This window comes from Dermacentor albipictus, chromosome 3 (genome assembly GCF_038994185.2).
Source record: "Dermacentor albipictus isolate Rhodes 1998 colony chromosome 3, USDA_Dalb.pri_finalv2, whole genome shotgun sequence".
NCBI classification, from domain to species: domain Eukaryota; kingdom Metazoa; phylum Arthropoda; class Arachnida; order Ixodida; family Ixodidae; genus Dermacentor; species Dermacentor albipictus.
In genome coordinates this window covers 180,527,501-180,541,403 of record NC_091823.1, presented here as the reverse complement: position 1 = coordinate 180,541,403, position 13,903 = coordinate 180,527,501, and the positions used below count along the sequence as shown (strand labels likewise).

Here is a 13,903-nt window from a genome sequence, read left to right as displayed (position 1 = left end):
ATGCAATGTATTGTGTGAAATGCCTTCAGACATTTGAGTAATTCCAAATATATTATGTTATTGCGGCAATTCTTACGACTTGAGTATTATGTTCATAGCGGTTTTAGCTTCTGCGGCGAGGTGGCGCGTCAGGCGAGCACATGCCTTTCGGACGCAGCCGGGCGCTCTGCTAAAACTGATTCTTTGTCCGCCGCTCCGCTAACTGTGAGCGGGTGTGCGAGAGCAAAGCGGACCGCCAAGAACGTTCTGCTAAAACACTCTAGTGATAAGGATGACACGGAAAGCGACAGCACGGGCGCTTCAGGCCTGACAGTGGCAGAAGCTACACCTTATGTCAGCCTCATGAATGCAATCGTCGCAACGAGAACAGGGGTGCGATAACATAACTCTATTCCAAACGAAGAGTATTCCAAACTCCGGCACCCAGCAATGAAAATGCGCCCCTGGGACTTCTGCAGCACTACTGCACGCGTGCACGGAGAATACGTAACCCCAACGAGGAATCTGCCAGCGAGTGTTTGCTGAGAAGAGGGGGCTGGCTGAAAAGCTGGCACGCAGCTTCAGTAAGTTTGAGGCTGCTGTCGTTGTGCAAGGCCGCCGCGGCATCAAACGAAAATAACACTTTTGTTGCGCGAAGTGAATAAATACTGCATGTTTTTTTCCCCTTTCATTGCACTCTCTCTGAGATCCGTTTTCGACAGGTAAGTGGGCGATCTCATGCTATTTTGGTTAAACAGTACTACCATTTAGTACATACTTTTTCCTAGCTCCGGCCAGCTACGGTTTAACGAGGTTTCACTGTATATGAAATCACCTGCATCTACCTTTTTCACTTACCAGGCTTACTTTTTGGATTAGGGTTCTTAACTCTTTCGCTACCAAGGGAAAAAGGGCAGTTTTTACTAGGTAGAAGGAAATATTATTTGGCGGCTATGCACGAATGCCTTATTTACATTGTTAGGTATCAAAATGTAGCTAAGGGAATTTTCTATTCAATAACATAAATGTTGCGTATATATTTATTACACAAGTAATGAAAAGATGTTTATAATATAAAAATTTATACAGTGAGGATATCACTCTGCTTGAAAAAGGTGCACAACTTTAAAAATCTCGGGTAAAAAAATTTGAAGATGTACAGTTTGTAGCCTTATACGTTCTAAAGAAATAACACAGGTTTCAGAAAGTTTTTCGAAAAACTGTTCTTTCCAAAAAAAAAAAAAAAACCCTTAGCGTGGTTGAGTGGCATTCCATTCTCCAAAGCAGTCCCTCGTCGGGATGAAATAGAGATGCACACCGCATGGCTCACAAAAACTGCCGTCTTCATCTCTACTTTGTTTTTCTCATAGCAGAGCTTGCAGTTATGGCACTTTTCTTGCATTTGGGGCTTGTGCTCAGACTTCTTTGGAGGAGGTGGAGGGTGACTAGGTCTGTCGTCCAACCCAAAAATCTGGTTTACCAGCTCAATTCGAAATGCAAGCTGGTCAAAGCCAGTCTTTCTGGAGAGCTCCTCTATCTCGGGGTGACGCTCCCTGTGTTCCTGGAAAACGATGAAGCTGTTGACGACAGCAATGTCAATGCAGTGAAAGAACAATGTCTTCCACCGCCTGACAAACTTCATCAAGACATTATAGGAAGCAATAAGTTGATCGGATTTGTCAACACCAAGCATGCCCTTATTATAGTCTTCTATCAAAAGTGGCTGCCTGATGGGGAGCTTTGTCCATTGGTCTCCTCTCTTCACTTTTCGCATTGCAGTGACGTGATTGTTGGAAGTGTGTGCTGTGCTTATCATGTTTACAGCGCACTTGTCTTTCCTCTGCAAGTACAGCACATCATGACACCGCAGCCAGCGAATGTCATCTCGAGTTGTTTTTTTCTCCCAAGTGGAGTCTTTCATCTGGGAGAGCAGTCCACAACGATCTTTGCGCATTGTTCCTCAAGAGATAGTCTTCCTTTCAGGGAGATGTTCAAAAAGGGAGGTGGACGTGTAGAAGTTGTCGAGGTAGCTGATGTAGCCTTTATCCAAATATACATCACACAGGCGGGTTACAATGTCATAAGCCAGTCCCTTTGAGCTGGGCGTTTCTCGTTTCCTGGTGTAAACACTGAATTGTAGCCTGTCCTTGAGTCAGCGAGGACCCATAGCTTATACCCCCATTTGGCCCCTTGTCACGCACATACTGCCGAATTCCTGATCGTCCTTTTAATTTAACCATTCGTTCTTCCACACACAAATTTCGCTATGGCTGGAAAAGCTGACCTGATACGTCATACATATGCTGCAGTAGATGTGCGATCCTGTGCAGCTTGCCATCGCAAACAGGGTGAGTTTTCTCTGTGTCCATGACACTGAGAAAGGCAAGGAACGAAAAAAAAATCGGCTTTTGGGCATAATCTTTGGAGAAATTAGGCCTAAAAATAACTCCGAGGTATTCCACTAGAGATGGAGGCGAGGCAGTTCCACAATTCCCATGTAGATCAGGATTGCGATGCATTGCATTACTTCACCGCGACTGAAATTTTTCCACGAGCTGTCGTTTTCTGCGTAGGTCTGCGTCTCTAAAATATGCGTCCACACATATTTGGTTGTGTTTTCGCAGATAACGTTGATTAGGTCTGCAGTGAAAAATAGTTGGAAGATATCAATGGCTTGTATGAAGTGCTGTGCGTTACTCCGGAGCGCGCTGCCAACTTCGACCCCCGGGTTTCTTCTAGGAAAAAACTGTACGCGCTTTACAGCTGCTGGCAGGAAATCGTGTCTGTATGACGTTGAGACCCTGAAAATACATAATATAGCTGTGAGTACATGCTAACTATTTATTAACTATTATTTAACTAACTATTTAGTTAGTTAAATAACTATAACTATTTATTAGTAACTATAACTATTAACTATAACCCATAACTATTTATTAGTAATCGAAATGTGCGCCGCAGATAGAACTGACACTCACCCGCTGGATCTTATGGCTTGATTTGATGCATCCTCGTCCTCGGTGCTGAATTCTGATGTGTCCACGTCTTTTTCAGGCTCACTACTACTCATTGCATCTGCAAAATCAGCTACAGAAGCGCTCGATTGGCGAGAAACATGACGTCATTTAGGAGCATCTGCACGCGATGACGACGCCATGATCGACGCGCTTGCCTGACAATACAAAACTTTTTGCGGTGCGCGGAGAGGAACCGGAAAGTAAAAAAACCAGCAAAACATAGCAGAAATCGTTGTGTGCTTCCCACTTTCTAACCTAAATGGCGCTAGGCACTCGCAGGCTGCACGAGAGTTTGAACTTTAAATGCGTCGATCAAGTTGATCGATCTGAATAGGCACGGTAGCGAAAGAGTTAATCTTTTGAAGCAGTGCTTCTAAAACGGCAGTAACTAAAACCGATGGGTATCCGGCTTCTTTCAGCCCCGTCACCTGGAGGCCGAAGCTTTCGCTCATTTTGTGGAAACATGTCTTCATTACGGCTGATTGAAGGCAATTCATTACAATTCCTCTTTTGACAAGTTTGAAATAGGCACTGTTAAAAGGCAGTAACCCCTTCTTAGACCTCGGGCTGTATTGCCAGCAGATATGGTCATCCTTAAATAGCATCACTAGGTCCAGGAACTGTAGTTATAAATTCTTCGGAGTTTCCCAAGTGAAGCTAAGCGCGGCACCGTTGGATGAGAACACCTTAGTAGTGTCATGAACAACAGCCTCCAGATCATCATTTGAACCATTTATTAAAATTACAAAAAAATTATCTACCTACTGGCACATTTTAACAACGCGAGTTCACATTAACTGCGATAAGATCACCCTGCAACCGCTATGCTGTGGGTGAGCTAAAAAGAATCGATGCACACAGTGCACGCAGAAAGGGGGGAGGGATGCGGCATTCAGGCAATTAAGGGTGATCTTATAAACTGGGTGCATCTATGACCGGCAACAAGGTTGAGCACTGCAATAGTCATCGAGTAAAAATCAAAACTTCTTTCACTGCTTGCAAATCACATGCATGGGTGGCTCGCATTGAATGATACCAAAATATAGATGCCTGCCATCTGGCACACTACCTCATAAACGATGGGGCCATACATGCCACAATATAAGATGAATAAAAAAGTAAAGAACCAAACAAAGCATACCTTGCTTTCCTTTTTTCCGAGTGATAATTGCACCTTCACGATTTATAGCAATCCATAACTGTAGAATCTTGGAAGAACGCTAACATAATCCTAATCCATAAGAAAGGGGACGCCAAAGACTTGAAAAATGATAGACCGGTCAGCTTACTGTCAGTTGCCTACAAACTATTTACGAAGGTAATCGCAAATAGAATCAGGAACACCTTAGACTTCTGTCAAGCAAAGGACCAGACAGGATTCAGTAAAGGCTACTCAACAATAGACCATATTCACACTATCCATCAGGTGATAGAGAAACTTGTGGAATATAACCAACCTTTATATATAGCTTTCATTGATTACGAGAAAGCGTTTGATTCTGTCGAAACCTCAGCAGTCATGGAGGCATTACAGAATCAGGGTGTAGACGAGCCTTATGTAAAAATACTGAAAGATATCTATAGGGGCTCTATATATCTATATAGCCTCCGTAGTCCTCCTTAAAGAAAGCAACAAAATCGCCATAAAGAAAGGCGTCAGGCAGGGAGATACGATCTCTCCAATGCTATTCATAGCATGTTTACAGGAGGTATTCAGAGACCTGGATTGGGAAGAATTGGGGATAAAGGTTGTGGGGATCACACGCGCATCCCGATATCTCCGGAGCGGCCACGCGGTTACCACGCGATAATCACGTGCTCGCTCGCGGAGGGTAGCGGGGAGAGGGCACCTTCGTCGCTCCCGCTGCTTTTCGCGCCTGGCCATGACGCTGCAGCCAAGGTACCCCGTTCCCTCCTTTCCCTTTCTTGGAACCGGGGAGACTCCCTCTCCGCCGCTCGGGGAGAAGCGCTATTCCCCCAATGCATCTTTGTCTTTCGGCTGAGGAGCCTGCGACAGGCCGCATCTCAATTCAGCCGCTGAGACCGCCGCACGCCGTCCCCCTGCTGTGCCCGGCCTTTGTGAGCGACTGACCGCACCAGGGCCCGAGTGCGGGTCCACTCTGGGTGAGCTGAACCTCTGAAGCCTCTTTTGTGGGCCCCACGTTGTTGCGGTTCACATGCTCAGTGGGATTCGCCTGGGCATGGTACGTGGTTTTTCTCCTGTGCTTAATGCCGAGAGCTGTACAAGAGTCTACGAAGAGTTTGGCAGTGAAGTAGGACGCATTGTCCGTTATCAGCTGCTCAGGATAGCCAAATCGTGTAAACACCTCGATCAGCTTTCCCGTGATTATGCGTGCCGTCAGCTTCCTTAGGGGGAACAGTTCCACCCACTTGCTGAAATGGTCTGTGACTACGAGAAGGAATCGGTTCCTACTCACTGTCCTGGGGTAAGGTCCCATGACGTCACATGCCGCAATTTGCCGCGGTGTTCGGCTATTGATCGGCTGCATGAGCCCGGGTGGTCGTCCACCACGTGGCTTCACGCGTTGGCACACGTTGCAAGAGCGGGCGTAGAGCATCACATCCCACTTCATTCCAGGCCAGGTAGCAAAGCGGCACAACTTCAAATCAGTCTGAGGGCCACTCGCATGCCCGGCGATGCACGTATCGTGAAAGTAGCGTAAAAGTGCTCCTCTCAGCGTGCGTGGAATCACCGCTTTGAAGGACTCATGTGTATCCTTCTCCGTGAGAATGTATCTCAGCAGGACGCCGTCAGAGTCTAGCAGGTAGGAATCCAACGCGCTCACAGCATTACCAGCTGTTTCGGAGTGCCGCGCACCCACAGCAATACCAGCTGCGTCCATGTGCGCCGCCAGTAAGAAATTCTCAGCTTCTCTGGCGCCGAAATGGACAGGACCGCACCGGGTGCGAGAGACTGTCTCTTCGCTCGTGTACAGGCTGGCGGACTTGAAGTTAAGACCGATCAGCCGACCGGTGCATGTCTGTGATCTCGAACCCTACTACGACAGAGGGAATGAGTGGCCCGAGGAGAACACTCTTCCGCGCCCGCAGGCAGCGGCATCGGGTGGCACAGCTTGACGTTTGAGCCCAGTGTGGTGTTATAACTTGCGATCTCGTCAGAACTAACTCTGTCCGGTTCGTGGAGGCTATTTTATTGTGCATGATATCGGACGGAACGCTTCTCCGATGTCTAGCATGCAGGCTTCCAGAGCGAGCACGCGCTTTCTCTTTGGAAGAAGCGAGAGGGGCTAACAGAATTGTCGCAGCAGCAGACCGCCCGTCGGGAGCCGTGCAGCAACCATTCAAGCACTATTTGGCTTCCGTAAACACAGGTCGACGGAACAGGCTTTTCTGGAGCAGAAAGAATTTATTTTAAACGCCTTCGAAAAAAAGAAGTAGCCTTGGGTGTTTTTGTAGACTTCACAAAAGCGTTCGATTTTCTTACACATTCAATCTTACTCAAAAAGTTAGATACATATGGAATCCGTGGTAATGCACTAGCACTTTTAGCATCTTATTTAGAAAATCGACAACAGTATGTCTACCTCAATGGTTTCTCTTCCGATAAAAAAACAATAACATCAGGAGTACCTCAGGGAAGTATCCTTGGACCACTTTTATTTAATATCTATTTGAATGACATTATATATATTAATCCGAACGTTAAACATATCATTTATGCTGATGACACGACTATGCTTTTCTCAGCTGCATGTCCGAATGATTTAATTTCTGAAGCAAATAGCTCCCTATCGCGTTTGACTGAGTGGTCAAGTGCTAATGCATTAAAAATAAACACGGCCAAGACGAAAGCCATACTTTTCCGTCCAAGGAATAAGAGCGTTTTTATAAATACAGATCTTTTGTTGGGCGATTCAAAAATAGAAATACTCCGCGCATTCAAAACTCTTGGCGTTGTGTTCAACGAGAACTTAACGTGGGAAGACCACGTGGAACATGTTGTTTCTAAGATTTCAAGTGTCGTAGGAGCTACGTACATTAATAAAGAAATACTGCCTGTGCAGGTCAAGGTTATTCTTTACAATACATTATTTCACTCTCATATTAATTATGCACATTTAGTTTGGGGAAGTACGGCTGTTACAAATTTACGTAAAATTCTTACAATGCAAAAAAGAATGTTGCGACATGTTCTCGGTGTTCCTCGAGATCATCCGTCTCAGCCTTTGTTTGAAAAGCTGGAAATTATGAAAATTACTCAAATGTATCCATACCATCTGTGTTTAACATATAAAAAGGATGTGAAAGAAAACATAAACTTTCTCTCAGCTTTAGCTTCTCTGTCTAAGAAAGCTCCTTTATACGATACACGTAGTAGGGAACTTTGGAACGTAGAAACGTGTAGAACAACCAATGGACAGCAATTGATGAAAAGAAAGCTGCCAGAATTATTAAATTTTTGTCACAGACACGCTATACAAATAGAACACACATCAAAACAGCAATTAAAATTGTTCTTTTCTGCCTCAGTTGTATTTCCCTGAACATTGTTCTCGTATGTATAATTGGTATGCACATCAAATTTCTTTTTGTCTTCTGACGTGGTTCCTGAACTCTTTCTTTTTTCATTGTGAAATGTAGTGACGAATGTTCATGATATACCATTATGCAGATGTTAATAAGCTGTTGTTGTGTGTATGCTGTTTACATATGTCTTCCAACAGTGTCCTTTAAACATAATGTCATTACTACAGTTACATGTGCACATGTTTGGGAATGTGCATATTTATACGCCACAAAGATGCTTGTAGTTCTACGTATTATTTTTGTACAATCAAAAAATGTTCTTTGCTGTCGATAGCTGAACTGTCTGCCTTTATGGAATGTTTTTTTTTTCTTTGGGGGGGCGGGAACTAGTCAAGCTGTCTCTTACAGCTTTTTTTCCCTTACCTCCCCCATCACGTTGATGGAAATAAATAAAGGTTATTATTATTATTATTATTATTAAGAAAAGCCCGTCTCCGCTGTGGGTACGAACGAGCAGGCCGTAAGCAGCTAGCAACGCAATTCAGGCAACAGGCGGTGAGAAAAGAGGATCCTCCGGCAGCCAACAACGAGGTGGGAAGCGCAGCGAGCGAGTTCCAGTCCGAAATGGTCACAGCGGCGCAGAATTCCCCGAACCGCACCGCAGAACTCCGCGACCGAGTTGCGAGCCTCGCAACCAAGTATCCAGCCTCAAGGCCGAGCGAAAGACTTCGCCCGCAAGGACAGAGTGGACCCCTGCTGCGCAGCGAGGTGCAAGCCATCGTCAGGGGTGGGTTGGCGCGCCTTTGCTGATCTTGCGTGCCGACACCCGCGAGGGTGCGCAACGACAGAGAGCTGTGTCGGAACGAACAAAAAGAAACGCGTTCGCCAATACCAGAGGACAACGAACCCCGGGAAGACCAAAAGACAGCTGCCCTGCGCCATATCGAGGCCGGTTCGGGGATCGCGGCAGCATAATCGAAACAGCCAAGAGAAATGCAGGGGCCCTTTCGCCACCACGGACACGGCACATCCGACAAGGCAGGTGACGCTGCCGAGAAGCAAGGTGACCCGGAACCAGCAGCCTTCTTGCCTCCTACTACATCCTGTTACTGTCAAGCTGCTTTGTACCATCACTCAATGTTCCGGCCTGGCTTGCGGCTACCTACACGGCGACAACGGTGGTTTGCAGCTAGAGCTGCTCCCTCACCAACTTGGACTCAAACCGTGTTGCTGTCGGAGTAGCACGTCCCTCTCAGGAAAGCCTCAGGTGACGCCGGCCTCTTAGCGGCTAAAGCGTTATTTTAAGGAGGGAGGGATGTGGGGATCGCACGCGCATCCCGATATCTCCGGAGCGGCCACGCGGTTATCACGCGATAATCACGTGCTCGCTCGCGGAGGGCAGCGGGGAGAGGGCACCTTCGCCGCTCCCGCTGCTCTTCGCGCCTGGCCGCGACGCTGCAGCCAAGGCACCCCGTTCCCTCCTTTCCCTTTCTTGGAACCGGGGAGACTCCCTCTCCGCCGCTCGGGGAGAAGCGCTATTCCCCCGATGCATCTTTGTCTTTCGGCTCAGGAGCTTGCGACAGGCCGCATCTCAATTCAGCCGCAGACCGCCGCACGCCGTCCCCCTACTGCGCTCGGCCTTTGCGAACGACTGACCACCCCAGGGCCCGAGCGCGGATCCACTCTGGGTGAGCTGAACACTTATCAGCCTCTTTTGTGGTTCCCACGTTGTGCGGTTTATTTCGCCCCAGACATGCGGAACGCTCTGCCGCTGTGGTTTTGTGTCGTATTTGTATGTGTGTTTGCTGTTGTTGTCAGTTGGTATATTTGTACTCTAAGGTGAATAAACACCTTAGGTCGAGACTCACCCTGTCCCCCCTGGCCTGAACCCGCCGTGGTCGCAACTCACTGCGCACCGCAGGTTAGGGGTCACAGCTCTGACTGTTAGGGCTGCTGCGAAAGTGCTGACAAGCGACTGCCGCTCCGCCGGCGCTGTGCGATCCAGAGAAGGGTCAGGTGCGCACGCGCGAGCTTGAGTAATACCCCTATAAGATTAATGGAGAATGCCTTAGTAACTTGCCATTCGCTGATGATATTGCCTTGCTTAGTAACTCGGGGGACCAATTGCAATGCATGCTCACTGACCTGGAGAGGCAAAGCAGAAAAGTGGGCCTGAAAATTAATCTGCAGAAAACTAAAGTAATGTTTAACAGTCTCGGAAGAGAACAGCAGTTTACGATAGGCAGCGAGGCACTGGAAGTGGTAAGGGAATACATTTACTTAGGGCAGGTAGTGATGGCGGATCCGGATCATGAGACGAAATAATCAGAAGAATAACAATGGGCTGGGGTGCGTTTGGCAGGCATTCTGAGATCATGAACAGCAGGTTGCCATTATCCCTCAAGAGAAAAGTGTATAATAGCTGTGTCTTACCAGTACTCACCTACGGGGCAGAAACCTGGAGGCTTACGAAAAGGGTTCTACTTAAATTGAGGACGACGCAACAAGCTATGGAAAGAAGAATGATGGGTGTAACGTTAAGGGATAAAAAAAAGAGCATATTGGGTGAGGGAACAAACGCGAGGTAATGACATCTTAGTTGAATCAAGAAAAAGAAATGGGCACGGACAGGACATGTAATGAGGAGGGAAGATAACCGATGGTCATTAAGGGTTACAGACTGGATTCCAAGGGAAGGGAAGCGTAGCAGGGGGCGGCAGAAAGTTAGGTGGGCGGATGAAATTAAGAAGTTTGCAGGGATGACATGGTCACAGTAAGTACATGACCGGGGTTGTTGGAGAAGTATGGGAGAGGCCTTTGCCCTGCAGTGGGCGTAACCAGGCTGATGATGATGACGAGCCAGGCAAGGGAACAAGTGTTCAGGATAGCCACTCAGCCTCTAGAGTCAATGAACGAGTATGTTTATCTAGGTCAGTTATTCACAGGAGACCCTGATCATGCGAAGGAAATTTACGGAAGAATAAAAATGGGTTGGAGCGCATTCGGCAGACACTGTCAGATCCTGAATGGAAGCTTGCCATTAATATTAAAAGAAAGGTGTAGAGTCAATGCGTTCTACCGGTGATGACATGTAGGGCACAACCTTGGAGACTGACAATAAAGCTCAAAAGCAAGTTAAAGACTGCGCAAAGAGTGATGGAACAAAGAATATGAGGCATAACGTTAAGAGACAGGAAGAGAGCAGTGTGGAGCAGAGAGCAAACGGGGTAGCCGATATTCTAATTGACATTAAGAAAAAGAAATACAGCTGGGCAGGTCATGTAATGCGTAGGTTAGATAACCGGTGGACCATTAGGATTACAGAATGGGTGCCAAGGGAAGGGAAGTGCAGTTGAGGATGGCAGAAGACTAGGTAGTGTGATGAAATTAAGAAATTCGCAGGCGTTAGCTGGAATTGGTTGGTGCAGGACAAGGGTAATTGTAGATCGCAGGGAGAAGCCTTCATCCTTCAGTGGACATTAAAAAATCTATGGGCACTTTGCTGAGCTAAACTGCGATAGGTGAAAGTATATCCATGAATGCCTTTGTAGCTGTTGTCTGAAGTGTTCTGCGAATGCACACCGCTGTGGCTGCGAGCATGGGATGCAATCACAGCCATATGGCTGCAAGGTTTGTCGTTGATGTGTGTGCACACCCATTCGCACAGTGTTACTGGCATGGCATCTCCTCTCCTTGCTCCCCTCGTCGGTGATCACCACTTTCCTGCGTCCACCACAGATTGCGCCCGGACACTCATGAGCCACTAAAGGCTTATCATCATCAGCCTTAATAGGCTGCTGATGATGATGATTTAAACAACCCCAGCATGGCAACTGCACCGACCGCGCTCAATCACACACTACTCACTAGTTATTGTCCCACCCAGAAACCGAACACGGCGGCTGAATTGCATTGCTATGTGAGTCATCATCTGCTGCCAATTATAGGAAGCACCATCAGTTTCGGGGCACCACGGCAGGCGCATCTACCAGCACGCCGTTCCACACTGTACTCGAGTGTCACCTAATCGGGCATGCAAACACATGCCACAAACACAACTTCCTTCCCCCCCTTGGAAGGCGGCCTTGTAGAAGGTAGGCATCCACTTCACGCGTTTTGATCTCCTTGGAACCATGGCATGTTGTTGCTCCGGTGTCATCTGAGCTGCGTTTTCCTTCGAGTCGAAGTCTATTTCCCATGCCAGGTTCCGCGACACTTGGATGTCTGCCAGTAGATCACATCGGTGCTTCTTTATTTTATTGAGGTGTTGTCTACAGGTGGTTGTGCCACTTTTCACGAGGCTTCACGAGAATACCCGAGCACCAGTCGATATCCCTTCCAAATTACTTTACCAAGACGAGTTCATTGGCTGGAATCTTCTGTTTATGGGCAGCTGTTGGTCTTTGTCGGCTGTTTTATCTTTCAGCACAAGAAGATCAATGAGTGTTGGTAGCCCATGGCGAGACATAGCTCTAATTAGTGTACTCCAGTTGTTTGATGGACCGTGGTATGCTGCCGAAATAAGAATAGCGAAACTTGAAGGTTAAGGGATTGCAATGTCCCTCAGGCCAGTGCTTTCTTCAGTTCACCAACATATCATTTAGTTTGATTATTGGTTGTGAGGTGATAAAGTGCAGAAGTGATAGTTCAGATTCTGTTGTTCCTGTATAATTCATGGATTTCCGCAGAAATAAATGCTATCCCCCTATCTGACACTACCTTGCGAGGTATCCAAAATGGCGAAAAAAATGGCCGCAGCTCACAAATGACCGCTTTACTTTTGTACCTTGTGCGGATGCGCAACTCTCGCGCGCGTCCCCAGATATCTTGTTTTCCCCCATCTCCTGCAATCCCGCGTGGCCTGCGTGACGCCTGCGGCGGTTGATGTGGTTGAAGCGCAGAGCGAGAGATGGCGCGAGTGTTGCGCTGCTACCGGCAGGGTTATTTGGGTGCGGGAGTGTAAGGCACATCTCTCTTGAATTCGGGACAGCAAGCGGTACGGATGTGCCGTGCCGTGCGTGCGCCGACCCATGCTTCTGTGAGACCGTCTCGCGTGACCGCCTTGGAATGCGCCACTGTTCGCATGGCAGTACGCGCGAACGACCAGGCGTTGGGATCCAGCATGGGGCAAACATATTTGCTCGCCATCCGGTCGCGGTGTGTCAGACTTCTAGATTTGTCGCGCGCCCATCGGCAAGTTTTGTGGATAGCAACTCGGCTAGCAGGCATTGATCTATGAAAGGTGCAATAAATGCCCTTGTGACTGGTTGCACTACTGTGTTGTCGTTCCTTTGTCCCAAGAGCACGGAGGAGACCCCACATCTGGCGCCCAACGTGGGGCTCTTGGGGCATCGGACGATAGATTTAACAGTTTTGCTTCTTTCGAGACCTTTGTTTGAACCGAAGCGTAGGGCTAGCGTGGATTTTGATTGCTAGCGTTGGCGGCGTGCTTTCTTGAGCGAGGCGACGGCAGCTGTAGTGTGTATGAACATGTCAACATGCTAAGCCTTTTCGCAAGTGTTTTTTTTTTTTATGACATTTGTCGGTATGAAAGCCACGTGGTCTGCATCCTGGGAGAGCGAGGCTTAGCGCCCGTGGAGCAGTGGGAAGCCTGAAGCGAGTGAGTACGGAAGCATCGTGGGTGGTCTGAATTTCTTAGGTAAATAGCTTCATCTATCTCTTTGACTCGGATGAGGTCGCTGCTCTGGGAGCTGGGTGGCCGTGGGCCACGGGTGCCACTACGGGCTGACTGGTATTGCGGCCTGGAACCGGGCGCTCCGACACCGTCTGGGACGGTGGGCGCCGTCAACTCGGATGCTGTGTGCACCGAGCGGAGTAGGAGCACCTCACAGAGCTGACGTCTCCTCGCGGCTGCCTGTTTTGCGCTCATTTTGGGTGTTGTTTTTGGATGCCGGTTGTTGTCAGGGTAGCGACGCTTTAGGCCTAAAGTATTACGAAGCTACCTGTCGCACGTGGAGGAACACAACCTGGTGGACCGTGCCGTTGAGGTGTTGCACATTTCTGTTTAGCCTCGCACGAATTGAAATTACTCGTTCGACTTAAGGAAGCGAGCTTCGTTCACATGAACTTAGCATCTGAGTAGCTGCCCGATCTTTTGCTAGCCGAGTTGAACATCGTACCACGTGGGCGATGTGCATGCATAATTCCTCTCCCTTGCACTACTTTAGTGTTTGCCGAGTGTGTTGAGTGTACGCAGCGTGATTGGAGTCACCCCTGGCTTGCTGTCACATGCACATTGTCTGCCCTGCTGCCCCGGACTACGATCGAGTCACCGCGGGCGATGGTGATGCTGTGGACAGTTCGGCGCAGCGACTTCGGTGGCCTCCTGCATCAAGCTCACAACCCTCAGCGGCGGACAAAAGAGCCGGCGGTCACCG

At 48.1% G+C, this 13,903-nt stretch overlaps 1 protein-coding gene and 1 pseudogene across 5 annotated transcripts in view; one reads left to right on the top strand and one right to left on the bottom strand.

Annotated features, from left to right (window-relative positions):
- The window catches only part of ZnT63C (zinc transporter 63C), a 190,191-nt gene that overhangs the window by 92,636 nt on the left and 83,652 nt on the right, over window positions 1–13,903 (top strand). The window lies entirely within an intron of this gene.
- On the bottom strand, window positions 1,083–5,590 carry LOC139057105 (piggyBac transposable element-derived protein 4-like; annotated as a pseudogene).